Here is a 15,815-nt window from a genome sequence, read left to right as displayed (position 1 = left end):
GGGCCACTGGAATTCTGAAAGATGTGCAGCTGAATGCCGCCCTAGAAACTAAATTGTACTTTGCCTTTCAGATGTTCTAAAACCATCAGTGTAAGCACTGGAAAAGAAAAAATGAAAAAAATAACCCAGACTCACCTCTCAACTTTAAAGATTCTAATAATCTTTCAAAAGACAGTTTTGCAACCAGAGAAGTAGGGGGCAGTAAATGGAGATCTTTTTTCACTTGTAGTCTCGGGCTTAGGTATTGAAAGGAAATAGGCACTGGGAGCGTTTCACGGTTGAGGAGGCCAAAGCAGGTACGGCTGAAAATCTGCTGTCTCTTCCACCTGAAACTGTCATCTCAGAAACACTGCTGCCCATTGATCCCAAGCCAGAGCAGTGGTTTCTGGGGTTGTTAGAGGGGTTTTTCTTGGCTGCCAGGCTGACAGCAACACAGACCCTAGAAATGACAACTGAACAATAGGAAAATTCTACCATGTTGGTATTAATCATTACAAAGGAAAGCCTGTTCCCTGATGCTGGCAGCAAAAACCTAGAGCAGGGAGTCAGTCCCTTTGCTCCCCTCCTTCTGACCAAATTCAGGCACCAAAGCAATCAAACAAGGGTAAGGTAGATAGGAAGAGGGAGAAAGCCTGTTCAAAGGGCAAATTCTCATATTTTCTTAGAAAAAGTACCTTTGTAACTACGGTGAAGTGCATTGTTATCAGATAAAGGCCCGTGTAGCAGCCTGTACAACTGAGTGACTAATAGTTTATTATTTGATGCTGATGATTAATACAACAAAGCACCAATAAGTGACTCAATCTTCAATCCCTAGTCAGAAGATTTTATCAGGTGCTTGCTAAACACTTGCATGGAAATATGAATAATCGTTTAACTGAATAATATTCTTCCAAGTGTACGTAGAAAAGGGGTGTGTTTCAGCATCTCCTGGCTTAAATGAATACATAAATAGATCTGTTTTATTTATTTATTTATTTATTGAGATGGAGTCTCACTCTATCGCCCAGGTTGGAGTGCAGTGGCGCAATCGTGGCTGACTGCAACCTCCGCCTCTTGGGTTCAAGTGATCCTCCTGCCTCAGCCTCCTGAGTAGCTGGGACTACAGGCACATGCCACCACATCTGGCTAATTTTTGTATTTTTAGTAGAGTTGGGGTTTCACCACATTGGCCAGGCTTGTCTTGAACTCCTTACCTCAAGTGATCCACCTGCCTTGGCCTCCCAGAAGACTGGGATTAGTCATGAGCCACTGGGCCCGACCAGGTCTATTTCTTTTAATTTTCCTATGTTTTCTTTGTCATCCATATTCTAGTAACATGCAGGGTCAATGAAAAGCTGCTCGTCTTCTTGTGAACATGGTTGTGTCTGCTGGCCTGGAGGTGTTGGCGTTCGCATTATTTTCCTTCTCAGCATTGCCTATGATTTGTTACTATTGTTAGGGATATAAAGTAACAGTAAAGAAAATTTGGAAGATGGATACAGTAAATCCCAACTATTTTCCCTTTTGAAAATTTCTGTCTAGTATTAGTTCTTAGACATTCTCATTTGTTTATATGGTAGCTCATTTCATATACGTGTAATGATAGACCCTGCGTTCCTTTACTGAACATTTCATAGTGGCCATTTTACCTTCTTTATGTAGGCTACTATGTATATATATAATTTTTAAAAATAGATAAGTTCTTGCTCTACCACCCAAGCAGGAGTAGGAGTGTAGTGGCATGATCACTGCTCACTGTGGCCTCATCCTTCCTAGCTCAAGCCATCCTCCTGCCTCAGCCTCATGAGTAGTTGAGACTACAATTGTACACCACTGAGCATGGCTAATTTTTTAAATTTTTTTGTAGAGACGAGGTCTTGCTATGTTGTCCAGGCTGGTCTCCAACTTCTGGGCTCAAACAATCCTCCTGTATCAGCCTCCCAACGTGCTGAGATTACAGGTGTAAGCCACCACACCTGGTCATATTTCAAATGACTTCATTGCACCATAATTTAATTAATGCCTTATTGTTGAATATATAGCTTGTTTTCTTCCTTTCTTTCTTCCAACTTATTAACTTCAAATCCTGTCTTCTTCCTTTCTTCCTGTGCTAAATCCTACCTCTTCTTATTTATTTTGGCGTTTTTATACCAAGTTTCCAGAAGTGGAATTATTGTCTCAAGGCAAATAAACATTTTTACTGTTCTTTATATAATATTGTTCAATTATTTTCCAAAATATTTGTAGCAATTCACACTGCCAGCAATAGAAGATGAGAGTAGCAAATTCCACACCCTCTTCTAACAGTTTGAATTGCCAAAAAATCCTCACACTTTGATGCATATCTTTTATTTTTAGTGAGGTTCACAATTTTAAGTCTTTTATTTACTTATTATGCTTCTTTTGTTGAAATATTCATTGATCTACTAGAATCTCTATGTTTTTCTTACCAGCTTGTATGACTGTTTTAAATAGTAAAGAATTTGCTGTATTTATCATTTTTGCTATATTCAGTTTTCACAACCTCTTGTATGTGGTTAAGGAAGATTTTTTTTTTGAGATGTAAATGCTTTCAACATTTCTTTTCCTCCTTCCTTCCTTCTTTCCTTCCTTCTTTCCTTCCTTCCTTCCTTCCTTCCTTCCTTCCTTCCTTCCTTCCTTCCTTCCTTCCTTCCTTCTTTCCTCTCTTTTTTTTTTTTTCCCCAGAGTCTGGCTTATTGCCCAGGCTGGAGTGCAGTGGTGCGATCTGTGTTCATTGCAACCTCCGCCTCCCAGGTTCAAGCAGTTCTCCTGCCTCAGCCTCCCGAGTAACTGGGATTACAGGTGCCTGCCACCGTGCCCGGCTAATTTTTGTGTTTTCAGTAGAGACGTTGTTTCACCATGTTGGCCAGGCTGGTCTTGAACTCCCTACCTCAAGTGATCCACCCACCTTGACCTCCCAAAGTGCTGGGATTAAAAGGCGTGAACCATGGCACCTGACTTCAACATCTCTTTTTTTTTTTTTTCCTCGCTCTGTCACCAGGCTGGAGTGCAATGGCACAATCTCGGCTCACTGCAACCTCCGCCTCCCAGGTTCAAGCAGATCTCCTGCCTCAGCCTCCCGAGTGGCTGAGATTATAGGTGCATGCCACCACGCCCAGCTAATTTTTGTATTTTTAGTAGAGATGGGGTTTCACCACATTGGCCAGGCTGTTCTTAAACTCCTGACTTCATGATATGCCCACCTTGGCCTCCCAAAGTGCTAGGATTATAGGCGTTAGCCACCATGCCCAGCCCATTTCTTTAGCTAAATTTATTGACTTCTGGCATTGTGATTTCATCTTCTAAAGTTAATAAAGTAATCCAGCAATTAGATATTTGATAAATATTCAACTTTTTCTGTAAATTAAAATAATATTTAGTTTTTTTACTACATCATGTAGCGTATGATACAAGTATAAATGGATTTTTTACTCCAATTACTAACCACTAACCACTGTTCCTTTCTTTCCTGGTCATTTTATGCAGGCTCCCTTATGATATATTAAATTCTTATAAACACAGAGCTATCTCAACCCAGTGCTACATATGCATTTAGTGTCCGCTTTGGAATATGCTCTCTTACAGGACAGTGCTGGCTTTCTTCTTCATCTTTTTGTTTTCTAGAATATTCTTTGATATTTAACATATTCCTTCTTTTAAATGAAATTTGAAATCACATCATCAACTTTAAAGCATCATGTTGGGATTTGGAGGTATTGCTTTAAACCTGAGAAATTATTTCTTGTGCTACCTGCGATAAAGTAACAACTGATGACTGGAATATTTTAGCAATGGATATTGTGAACCAAGCTGGGCTACATGAATTTTCGATCAGAACAGCCTGAGGCAGATATGAATGGAGAGGCCAATATACAACATAGCCAATGAGAAGATTGCAGATCCCTATCAGAGAGAAATGTCAAGAATCAGGTCCAAGGGAGTGAGTCAAGCCTTGAAAGGTACAAAAAATATTAAGACATTTAAAACCAAGGAGCAAGAATAGACCAGAAAACAGGTGCTACGTGACCATCGGTGCATAAGCAAACCCTTGGTTCTTCCTCCTGGAACTTTTCTACAATTCCATTGACTTTCCCTTCATCTTAGCAGTACTGTCCTGTGCCTGGCTATCATTTTAGTAAACTGGAAATAAGCTTTTCTGATCCATTGTAAACTGTCCTCATGAATGAAGTTCAAGCATCTCTGAGCTTTCTTCAGTCTTCAATGTGATCTCAGTGTTTGATGAATTCTGTAAAAATCTTCAGCCAATTGAGAGTGCCTCTTTCCTTGCAGCTGCCTCATTCTGTATTTTTTAATAGGTTGAAGAAACATTTGCTTTGTAATATTCTGTAATATTTTGTTTCAAAATGTGTACTCTTGGAATCAGCTGTAAATCACAATATATACCTTTAATAATTTTCCAACTTCAAAATTGCTTTTTTAAAACAACAAAAAAGACATGATGCTCTCTTAACTCTAAACACTATTTTCTAAGACTAAAATATTTTCAACAAAAAATTTCAGGTATATTCTATTTTCTTCAGTCAAGATCAAGATAGCAGAGAATAGCCAGATAAGTTCCCCATAAATCTGTCTTTACTCAAACACTGCTATGAGTTCAAACACATTTTATTTATGAATGGTTTTTGAAATTCTCCAGAGCTTATTATTTCTATTAGAAACTCTTTTTACAAATGACATCTCTATGAGTAAATATTTAAAAGAACAAGTGTCATAAAGAACTGAATGTTGCATCCATTATAATACTGTATTCCAATGTTAGATCTCAAGACCAAGACTCTTTGAAACTTCAATGTTATCTGCAGAATTCCGGTTTGAAAGTGCTTTCATGTTCTTAATTTTTTATGAGTATTTTTAGTAGACAATTGTATTTTACCTGTCTATCACATTCCTTTGGAGGAACTTCTTCTCCTGGTTTTAGCCATGAGATTCAGTGGTAGCAGCCATCATTTATGTCATCTCACATTCTTGGCCACATCGCTGTTCAAGAGGAGAGACCTTGAATCAACAGAAGATATGTGGAATTCCAAGGCACTTGAAAAAGCCTCGTGTAACACTCTTGGTTCTTTGTGCCACTCTGCTGGGGTACCCTTTTCTGCGTGCCTGTGCTCTTGGCCCTGTGTGCTTTGTGTCTAAGAGCTCACATCTGTGACTCTTTTCTGAGGTCTATCCTAGGCTACTGAAGATGCTTTGGCTTTATACGTTGCCTGCAGGCAAGTACAAAGAGCCAGAAGCACTTGAAATTCATGCTCCCTGGGTGGCCTTTAGCCAGTGCCTGACAGCTTTGGGAGTTTAAAGCCCAGGAAACTTGTCTGGTGTCTGGATAACTCAGATCATCATACACTAGAACGACCTTGCAGGATATGACTAAGACTGGCATTTTCCTGAAATCGTACCCTTGCTTGGCTTCTTCCCCATTCCCTGTCCTGTTCCTTGTATTTCCCCCAGCCCCTCACCTCCCATTTCCTTTCTCTTAGAGCACTTTCATTATATTAGTTTGGTGCAGAAGTAGTTGCCGGTTTTGTCACTACTTTTAATGACAAAAAACCCCAATTACTTTTGCATCAACCTAATACATCACACTCGCACACAGAGCCTCATGGCAGGGTCTGCTTCTAGGGAATCTGACCTAAGCAGCATGGACTCAGGCTGGGCCAGTGAGTGAGTCTCTCCCTGAGTGGTTGATACTTGGAGCTGGGAAGTAGCAAGCTTAATCGGGATGTGAGTCTGAAGCTGTCGGTGGCTTGAGAGAATGAAGCTGACCCACAGAAGCAGCAGAAACAACCCTGATGCTATTGTAGCCTCTGCCTCCAGCTGCCTTTGAGGCTATCCCCACTCCTACCTTCTGAAGATGTGATTGAGATAGTTAAGTTAGGTTCCTGTCATTTGCATACAAGAAAACCATCACTAAGGGGGTCAAGACTAAAGAGTTCTCAAATCCTAAAGACCCTTTTCGTGGAGAAAAGCACAGTTCTACATAACTTTGTATGCAATCGCAGGGGTACACAGTCCCATTCCTGGATTCTTTATAGTTCAGCTCAACTGTATTAGTATCTTACATACACGTATGATTTTATGAGCATTAAAAACTTATGGGCTGCCCATGACTTTTCATGACAACAGAGTTTGCCTTGCTAATCTCTTAGCCATTTTTGAGAAAAACAGTAACCAGGACTTCTGCTTTGGGTTTTTTCCCAAGTAAACACAGTCACCATCACAGAAATCACAACTGATCAAGTCAATACATAAGGAAGCTAAAAAAAAAAGTATGTGCAAGCAGAGTACATATTCAAAACTGTGCAAATGGCCAAATGACCAGGCGTGATGGCTCACACCTGTAATCTCAGCACTTTGGGAGGCCGAGGCAGGCGGATCACTTGAGATCAGGAGTTTGAGACCAGCCTGCCCAACATGGTGAAACCCCGTCTCTACTAAAAATACGAAATTTAACTGGGTATGGTGGCGCACGCCTGTCAACCCAGCTATTCAGGAGGCTGAGGCAGGAGAATTGCTTGAACCCGGGAGGTGGAGGTTGCAGTGAGCAGAGATGGTGCCACTGCACTCCAGCCTGGGAGACAAAGCAAGACTCCATCTAAAAAAACAAAACAAAACAAAACAAAAAAAAAACCAACAACAAGCAAATATTCACATGAATAGAAAATTTATGAAGACAAGGAGGCAAGAGAGATGTATCAGTGGACCATTGGACTATCATCTCACATTCTTTTTTAAAATTATTTTTTGTAGAGACGGGGTCTCACTGTGTTTACCAGGCTGGTCATGATCTCCTGGCGTCAAACAATCCTCCCTCCTCAGCCTCCCAGAATGCTGGGATTACAAGCATGAGCCACTGTGCCTGGCCTGTCATCTCACACTGAGTGAGCAACATGGAAGTGTCTGTAGTACATCTTTGACTGGGAAAAAATATTTACACTATTTTAAGATCAATAAGACTTATATCCCACAATTCCCCTTGAGTTTATGCATTTTGTCATTTTTTCACACGTCCAAGTGAAAAAAAAACAATTCTCTTAGCACAGTTGGGAGAGCTCCTGCCTTCTCCCTGCCCTGCCCCCCTTCAGCACCCTGACCCCACCCCCCACACAGTACATTATGTTGGAAAGATTAAGTGGCTTAGCACCACCAGGCCCAAAATGACAGATTCGTGTTCAGTGCCTAAATTTCTTTTTTCCTTCCTTTCTGTTTTTAGAGACGGGGTCTTGCTTTTTGCCTGGGCTGGAGTACAGTGGCACAATCATAGCTCACTACCACCTGGAACTCGAACTCCTGGGCTCAAGCGGTCCTCCTGCTTTGGCCTCCCGAAGTGCTGGGATTACAGGCTTGAGCTGCTGCACCTGGCCCCACATTTCTTTTTTGAGTGCTAATTCACTACTCACATGCGCCTCATATTGTTTTCCCTGAACCTTCTGAAGCTCCCCTTCTATCATCAAGAAACCCCCATGGTGCCGAACATGGCAGCTCATACCTGTAATTCCAGCACTCTGGGAGGCTGAGGCAGGGGAATCTCTTGAGGGCAGGAGTTTGAGACTGGCCTGGGTAACATAGCAAGAGCCTGTCTCTACAAAAAATAAAAAAATTGGCTGGGTGAGGCAGCAGGTGCCTATCATCCCAGCTACTCCAGAGGCTGAGATTGGAGGATCCCTTGAGTCCAGGAGTTTGAGCCTGCAGTGAGCCATGATTGCACCACTGCACTCCAGCCTGGGCAACAGAGTAAGACCCTGTCTCAAAACAAAACAAAATATAACAAAACCAACCATGGGTTTGGGCTTCAGACCAGCCTGAAGCTAAGCCTGCTCACGGTGCTCTTGGGACGTTTGCCTTCATCTCACTGCATCTAGAGCAAACGGGAAGGTGTTAGGAGAGGCAGGAAGGCAGGGTTTCCATCAGCATCAGGCAGGAGGGGACAAAGGAGTTTTTCGTGCCTGGCAGAATCCTCACTCTAAGATGGTAGGAACATACAGTCACAGCTATGGATCCCTTTGGGAAACTTTTTGGGAACTAGGAAGATCTACCTCCATCTGACTGTGTTATTTTCTGCTTTATGAAAAGCAGAGATATGTGCTTTTCATGTAGCTTTATAAATGTAATCTTCTATCCTGTGACAGAAAAAGAAAAAGGGAGAAAGAAAGAAAGAAGGAAGGAAAGAAGAAAAGGAAGGAAGGAAGGGAGGGAGGGGAACTTGACATTTGATAACTGTGTTTGTGAGCATCTTTCTGGTCATCCTATCATCTTCTTATTTTGACAGGCACATGTCAAACTTCAGTGCTGCTTGGATCTCTTTCCCTTCACTGAGACTTGATTTTATCTGGTGACAGTTTTCCTTTTAACCAGTTCTCAGGAGTAGGCGGCTTATATTCCCTTTCCCCTTTATACTTCACATCTTGAAACTTCATAGCCACACATGTTGCTACATGAGATATCACCACAAACTTAGCCACTTAAAACAACCCTCCTTTATGAGCTCACAGGGATGTGGTCCACAGGCTAGGAGGAGAGGGCTGGGTCCTTAGGGTCTCACAGGGCGGAAATGGAGGCAGATGCTGGATGGAGTGCTTATCTGGACGTCCCGGGGAAGAAGAATCAGCTTTCAAGCTCCTTCAGGCTGTTGACAGAATTCAGATCGTGTGGTTGGTGAGGACAGAGGACCCCCTTCCTTACTGGCTGTCAGGTGGGAGTGACTCTTAGCTCTAGGGGCTTCTCTCTGTTCCTTGCATGAGGACCCCTATATCCTCAAAGCCAGTAATAGGCGTGAATCCCCTCACGCTTTGAATTGCTCTGACTTCGTCTTCTGCTACTTTCTAGAGAAAATTCTCTGCTTTAAAGGGCTTGCCTGCTGGGCTAGGCCCACCAGTATGATCTCCATGCAGGGTGGCTGACTCGAGAGTTTACTGACAACTGCAAAACTCTTTTGTAGCTGTGCCGAGCTTAGTATTTGCATAAGTAGGGCACAGGACTCTGCGTGAAGCGGTCATCTTTAGAATTCTGCCCACCATAGCTACCAACCTGGAAGCACTTTAGTCCCCTCTGAGGGTCCCGGATGAGTGTGGAGGTCTCCATGTTCCAGAGCTAGTAAGAGTATGTTCTTCCAGGGTGGCTTCCGCTTCTGGTGTTACTTGCTGCTTATGGCTCGGATTTTGTCTGCTAGGCCTCTCTGTCATCTTTGTCTTCTTTGGGTGGGAGGTTTAGAGATTCCTCCTACATTTTTGTGAGGCTAAAAATTCTTTTTAAAAGTATGTTTGTTGAAATGTATACAGGAGCTAGTTATATTGGACTAGGAGGGCATTTTGGAGTATGTAATCTCATATAATAATAGATTCAATGTCCACAGATTCTTTATTAATCAAATGAATCTCTCTCTGCGTGCGTGCGCGCCTGTGTGTGTGTGTGTGTGTGTGTGTGTGTTTATTTACATGGCATGGCTACTGAACAATCCGAATGGACACCAACTATGAGTGACCCATGCAGCTGAATAACAGCCCTGCTCTGCTCCAGTGTCTAGGAGGCACTGTATTAAGTGCTATGGGAGACAGCAAGATGAATACAAAAAAAAAAAAAGATCTGACATAAAAATCTTGTGAGAGGCTAGACATGGTGGCTCATTCCTATAATCCCAGCACTTTGGGAGGCTGAGGTAGGAGGATCACTTGATGCCAGGAGTTTCAGGCTGCAGTGAGCCCTGATCACACCACTGCACTCTAGCCTGGATGACAGAGTGAGACCCTGTCTCAAAAATAAATAAATAAATAAATAAATAAATAAATAAATAAATAATCTTGTGAGGAAGATGAAGTATGTGTATAAAGGGTAAAGAGAGATGAAAATACTCATAAATTGCTCTTTGAGGTGAGAGGGGAGAAGGATTATTTCTAGCTCAGGAGTCCAGAAGATTCCATGGGCCTCCTGCTCATGAGGAGAAGCCTGCAGACTAGGCACTTAGGACTTACACATCTCAGCTAGGGAAAAGCTGTTTCTCAGGATTTCTCTAGAATATGCACACGAATGTACTGTAGAATATAAAAGGCACTTTGATGTCCAACGCAGGGGTAACTCTATTTTCTGAGTTAGACCTAATTTTGAATATTTAAAAAATAAACCATGACATGATGATGTTATCAATTTCATGACATCAAGAGACTCAGAGACTAGCGAACAGATTATCTATTGCTATTTTATTCTCCATCCAAAGTAACATTATAGAATGTTCAGATGTTATCTTACTGGCCTTCCATCTGCTCACAAGATTTCCTTGTTTCAGGTTTCTCGTCTTTTGATGAGCGATCTTGAAACTGGATTCTGTTTCAACAACTGCACATATGCTTTAAAGGGGAAGATGTGCTGACCCTCCTGGTGGCACCTTTCAGGGTGCAGAGGATTGCTGTGGTGCTTGCTTTGATGGATTATTTGCAAAAATGGCTGCAATTATTCAGCTCCCTCTGCAGTGGTGGAGTCTGTGTCCGCTCCGCTTGACTTTCAGCTGATCCTGTGGCCTGCTTAGACCAAGAGACTGCAAAAGAAGTGACTGTCTGTGCTGAGCCCTCATCTCTAGAGACAATGCACGCTTCCACCTGCCCCTTTCAAACTCTGCTGAGCCGCCTTGCGAACAGCCCAGGCTCCTCATCCAGCCCAATCCAGAGGCAGAGCAGATGGCAGTTGCTTGAGGGAAGGTATCTGAGGTCAGCAGAACTGGAGATTCACCAGAAGGAATTCATGGCTGTTATTTTAAGACACTAAGTTTTGGGTTGCTTTGCTAACATGATCATAGCTCCATTTCTCTTTGGAGGCAGGTGAAATGGGTAAGTCCCACCTTGTTCTTAGAAGCAACATTAAACAGTCTGGGGCAAAGGTTTCTCACAGAAACTTCACAAGCATGACAGACTCCATATGTTTCAATAACAGGCAAAGTATCTTTCTGTGAAAGGCACACTCAGATTTGTGTAATTTACTGAAGAACTCTAGCTAAAAGCCACAATATTTTATTCCCATCTTTTTTCTGAGAGTGGAAAAAACCCATTAAATGTGTGATACATTTTAGGGGCTTCAGACTTAAAGGAGAATTTAATTGAGGGTCTTCAGGACCTCTGACCTTTCAAAATGCTCTAGTGATGCCATTCACACAGCATTGGTCAAATTTTGGGGGTCGTGTCTGAAACATTTGGATAACAAAAAAGTCTTTTTATGTTAAAAATTATTTCCCGGGAGGCGGAGTTTGCAGTGAGCCGAGATCGCGCCACTGCACTCCAGCCTGGGCGACAGAGCTAGACTCCATCTCAAAAAAAAAAAAACAAAAAAAAAATTATTTTACTTGATTTCTTTTCTTAAGTAATATTTACAGCATACTTTATCTTTTACAGAACATTTAAACCTTATAAATTTAAGATGTAGGTATTATCCCCCAAGCCCTCCCCCGCAAAACACATATGATATGTGAACAAAACTGAGGCTCAGAGAGATGAAGTCACTTCTCCTAATGAAAGAGGCAGGGCATGTTCTTATTACCATCTGACACTAAAACTCATCCTTTTCCCACATGTTAATAAATGATCAGTGGTTTGGCATCGGATAGTGTAGTTCCTTTAAGGCCTTCAAAATGTTAACCATTTCTCTTCTTGTACAACATCTTTTTTTTTTTTTTTTTTTTTTGAGACGGAGTTTCACTCTTGTTGCCCAGGCTGGAGTGCGGTGGTGCGATCTCAGCTCACTGCAACCTCCACCACACTGGTTCAAGTGATTCTCCTGCCTCAGCCTCCTGAGTAGCTGGGATTACAGGCACGCACCACCACACCTGACTAATTTTGCATTTTCAGTAGAGATGGGGTTTCACCATGTTGTCCAGGCTAGTCTCGAACTTCTGACCTCAGGTGATCCGCCCGCCTTGGCCTCCCAAAGTGCTGGGATTACAGGCATGAGCCATCACACCTGTCTAACATCTGTCTTTAATTTGGAAATATGAAGTATAATTTGGTAAATACGGAGTAAAGAAATCATTAACTTACAACTACAAGCCATTTAATTTTTTTAAAAGATCGAGTCCAGTTGCTCACACCTGTAATCACAGCACTTTGGGAGGCAGAGGCAGATGGATCACTTAAGACCAGGAGTTCGAGATCAGCCTGTACAACATGGCGAAACTGTGTCTCTCCAAAAACTACAAAAATTAGCCCAGTGTGGTGGGGCGTCCCGGCAGTCCCAGCTATTCAGGAAGCTGAGGTAGGAGGACAGCTTGAGCTTGGGAGGCAAAGGTTGCAGTGAGCCATGATAGTGCCACTATGCTCCAGCCTGGTCAACAGAGCCAGACCATGTCTCCAAAAAAAAAAAAAAACACAAACACACACGCACACACACACACAAAAACCCCACAAAAAAATCCCATAACATCTCTCCAGTCTTACTTGTATGCTCAGCTTTCAAATGTTTATAACGTACCACTAACCTTACCACTGCATGGCGTTCACCCTTCCTGTCAACATTTTATTATGAGTATTTTAGAAGTCCAGAAAAGTCAAAAGATTTTTCTTTTTTTTTTGACAGAGTCTTGCTCTGTTGCCCAGGCTGGAGTGCAGTGGTCAGATCCTGGCTCAATTGCAACCTCCACCCCCCAGGTTCAAGTGATTCTCCTGCCTCAGCCTCCGGAGTAGCTGGGACTACAGGTGCACACCACCACACCCGGCTAATTTTTATATTTTCAGCAGAGACAGGGTTTTGCCATTCTTGGCCAGGCTGGTCTTGAACTCCTGACCTCAAGTGATCTGCCCGCCTCGGCCTCTCAAAGTGCTGGGATTACAAGCATGAGCCACCACTCCCAGTCAAAAGATTTTTAAAGAAAACACCCATACACTTAGGCCTAGATCTGCAATTGACATCTTCCACTACTTGCTGTAGCATAGCATCCATCCATCTAGCCATCCCTATCCACCAACCTATCTGTATTCACCCTTAATTGGATAGGTAGGTAGCCCAGGACAAAAGACTGTTAAGAATATTGCTTTGTGAGCAAAGGTTTGTCACTTCACCTTGGCACCAGGTTCTGAAGACAAAACCACCAATGATCTGTAAGTCAACTTCAAAGGAAGGACACCAATAAAAGCGCCAACTGCAATCAGTTTCAAAATGACTTACATAGTCTGAATGGTGGCATTGCCTGCCTGCTCATAGGAGGGGTTGGCAAGAATGCAACTCTTCCCTCCTCCCTGCTGGCCCAGAGAGTGTTCCTTCATTGAAGCTCTAATTCTGAGTCATATTTTGGGTCTGTCTTTATTTTCTTTCTTTCTTTCTTTCTTTTTAAACACCTGGGACTTCCCTCTCTATAGTGACACAAACAAAGATAAAAGATAAGGAAAGGAAATCATGGACTAGCGGGCTGCAGAAGTGTAGAAGATTATCTCACAGCTCTGCCAAAGGGATTAGATATCTGGGACAGAGGGTGAAATCCTCTGAGTAGAGAAAACTAAAAACCACATATAGTGATGGAGAGAAGAGGTAAGGCAACTCCAGAAGAATGATTCAGCTATTATAGAAGTGAGGAGGAGGAGCAGTCAGCACGTGCTACAGAGCTGGAGTTCTGGCGGAGTTCTGGAAGTGGGGCCCTGGAAATACTCCACGACTGTTTTCAACTAGAATAGGGCCCACATAGCCTTATAATTGATTTTATGTCCCAAGCACGTGCTACTTCATGTCCCAGATTACTCTCTTAAATAAGAATTGAACCAAAGGGACCCCATAATCAGTATTATAAATAGATTTGAGACTTGTGACTTAGGGAGCTCCACAAATTTCAATATATACTGGTTGTTTTTGTAGGTGGGGTGGGGTGAGCTCTCTGACTGCCTGACTATGGTTGCTGGGAGCTTCTCCAGTGAGAGTAGTCCTGCAACTCCTCCTCCCCCTGCTAAAATCACCACCACCCTGCTTGGAGATAAGAAGATGTTTAAAAAATGTTAATACCTACCAAGGAGAACACTCAGAGGAAAACAACTAGAGGAATGAGAAGAGGATGGAAGGAGGGAATTGTGGAGAAACTTAGTCAATTGTCTTGCAGTAGTCAGTCAGGAAAAATTCTACTCCACCAAAATCTGTTATTGATGTAGTACTTTATTCATGGATTTCCCTGTGGACACGATTACTGGGACTTTAGCTTAAAAAAAAAAAAAAAAAAAAAAAAAAAGAGGGCCTCTGGTACTAGTTTGTAAAAAAAAGAAAAAAGAAAAAAAAAATTTGGCTGGGTGCAGTGGCTCATTCCTGTAATCCCAGCACTTTGGGAGGGCGAGGTAGGCGGATCACCTGAGGTCAGGAGTTCAAGACCAGCCTGGCCAGCATGGTGAAACCCCATCTCTACTAAAAATAAGAAATTAGCTGGGTGTGGTGGCATGTGCCTGTAATCCCAGCTACTCGGGAAGTTGAGGCAGGAGAATCACTTGAACCCGAAAGGCAGAGGTTGCAGTGAGCCAAGATCACACCACTGCACTCCAGACTGGGTGACAGAGTGAGACTCTGTCTCAAGAAAAAAAAAAAAAAAAATTCAAAAATTAAGCCCAGATCAAAAACAATCCTGTCACCCTATTGGTTATGAAGATAATATGAGGCTGTAACCATTTTGAGACAGAGGGTGCTCTTAGTGGGCATGTAGACCTGTGTGGGCAGAGGCAACAGCAACTGAGCCATGGAAATGAAGACTAAAGGGGAAATTGTGCCATCGGAATCACCACAGCATCCCAGCTAACCAACCTACCAGCTCAAGGCCTGAGTATTGTTGCTGCTGAAACCCTTTTTGTTTCTCCCACACTTCTCTTTGTGTCCTTACAGAAAGGCCCCGTTAGCAGAGACCACCTGAGTCTGAATGTGTCTCGGGTCTTTGCAATCTTAAGTAGCTCAAATAACTGGAAGTGGAGACCTCTAATTCTAAGGTGGGCTAGTACTCTGGACATGGTATGTGTGTGAGGGGGGCAAAGGAAAGAGCTATATAATCTTCACTCACACCTCCACAGCCTTCCTCCTGGGAATTATGAGGACTGTAGATATATTAGAGGCAATCTAATTTCATAGTTGATTAAATAGGCCTATGTTTATAGCCAGTGGCAATAAGAACAAAGTAGGAACCTAAATCTGACTCCTGATGAAGCTCACTTTTTACTCTTCTTTTTATCTATCAAGCAGTGCACAAGCTCTCTCTCTCTCTCTTCCTGCCCCCACACAACTCATCAATCTTTCCAAGTGAGCATTCTCTCCCTGTTTTCCAGCTGACCTAGTGATGACAGACCTTGGCAAAATGCTATTTAAAAGAGGGATTTTCAGAAGGCTGGGAAGCCCTGGGCTCAGTGATTTCTATGGACCACTACAGTATTCCATGCTTCCCTTTTGTAGGATTCATACCCACTCTTGAGGTCATGTATTTCTCTCTCGAGTGTATGCTCCATGAGGACAGATACTGTTTGTCTTGTTCACTGCTATATCCCAGCATCTAACACAGACGAAGTACCAGCATAGAATCTGCCAGAATTTCATTATCTGTTCAACAAACACATACAAAGGACTTACTATAAGCTAGACACTGGGCCCATGGAAGATGGTTATGGTACAGTGGTTCTCAAACTGTGGGTCCGGGACCAATGGTATCAACGTCACCTGGGAATTTGTTAGAATTACAAATGCTCAGGCCTCATCCCAGACCGACAGAATCAGAAACTGAGGCGTTGGCACCAAAAATCTGTGTTTTCACAAGCCCACCAGCTGATTGGATGCATGCTGACGTTTGAGAACCACTATGCAGGATTGCCCCA

Source organism: Chlorocebus sabaeus, chromosome 13, assembly GCF_047675955.1.
Source record: "Chlorocebus sabaeus isolate Y175 chromosome 13, mChlSab1.0.hap1, whole genome shotgun sequence".
NCBI lineage: Eukaryota > Metazoa > Chordata > Mammalia > Primates > Cercopithecidae > Chlorocebus > Chlorocebus sabaeus.
The sequence above is the reverse complement of the archived record's forward strand: the minus strand, read 5'-3'. Positions refer to the sequence as shown.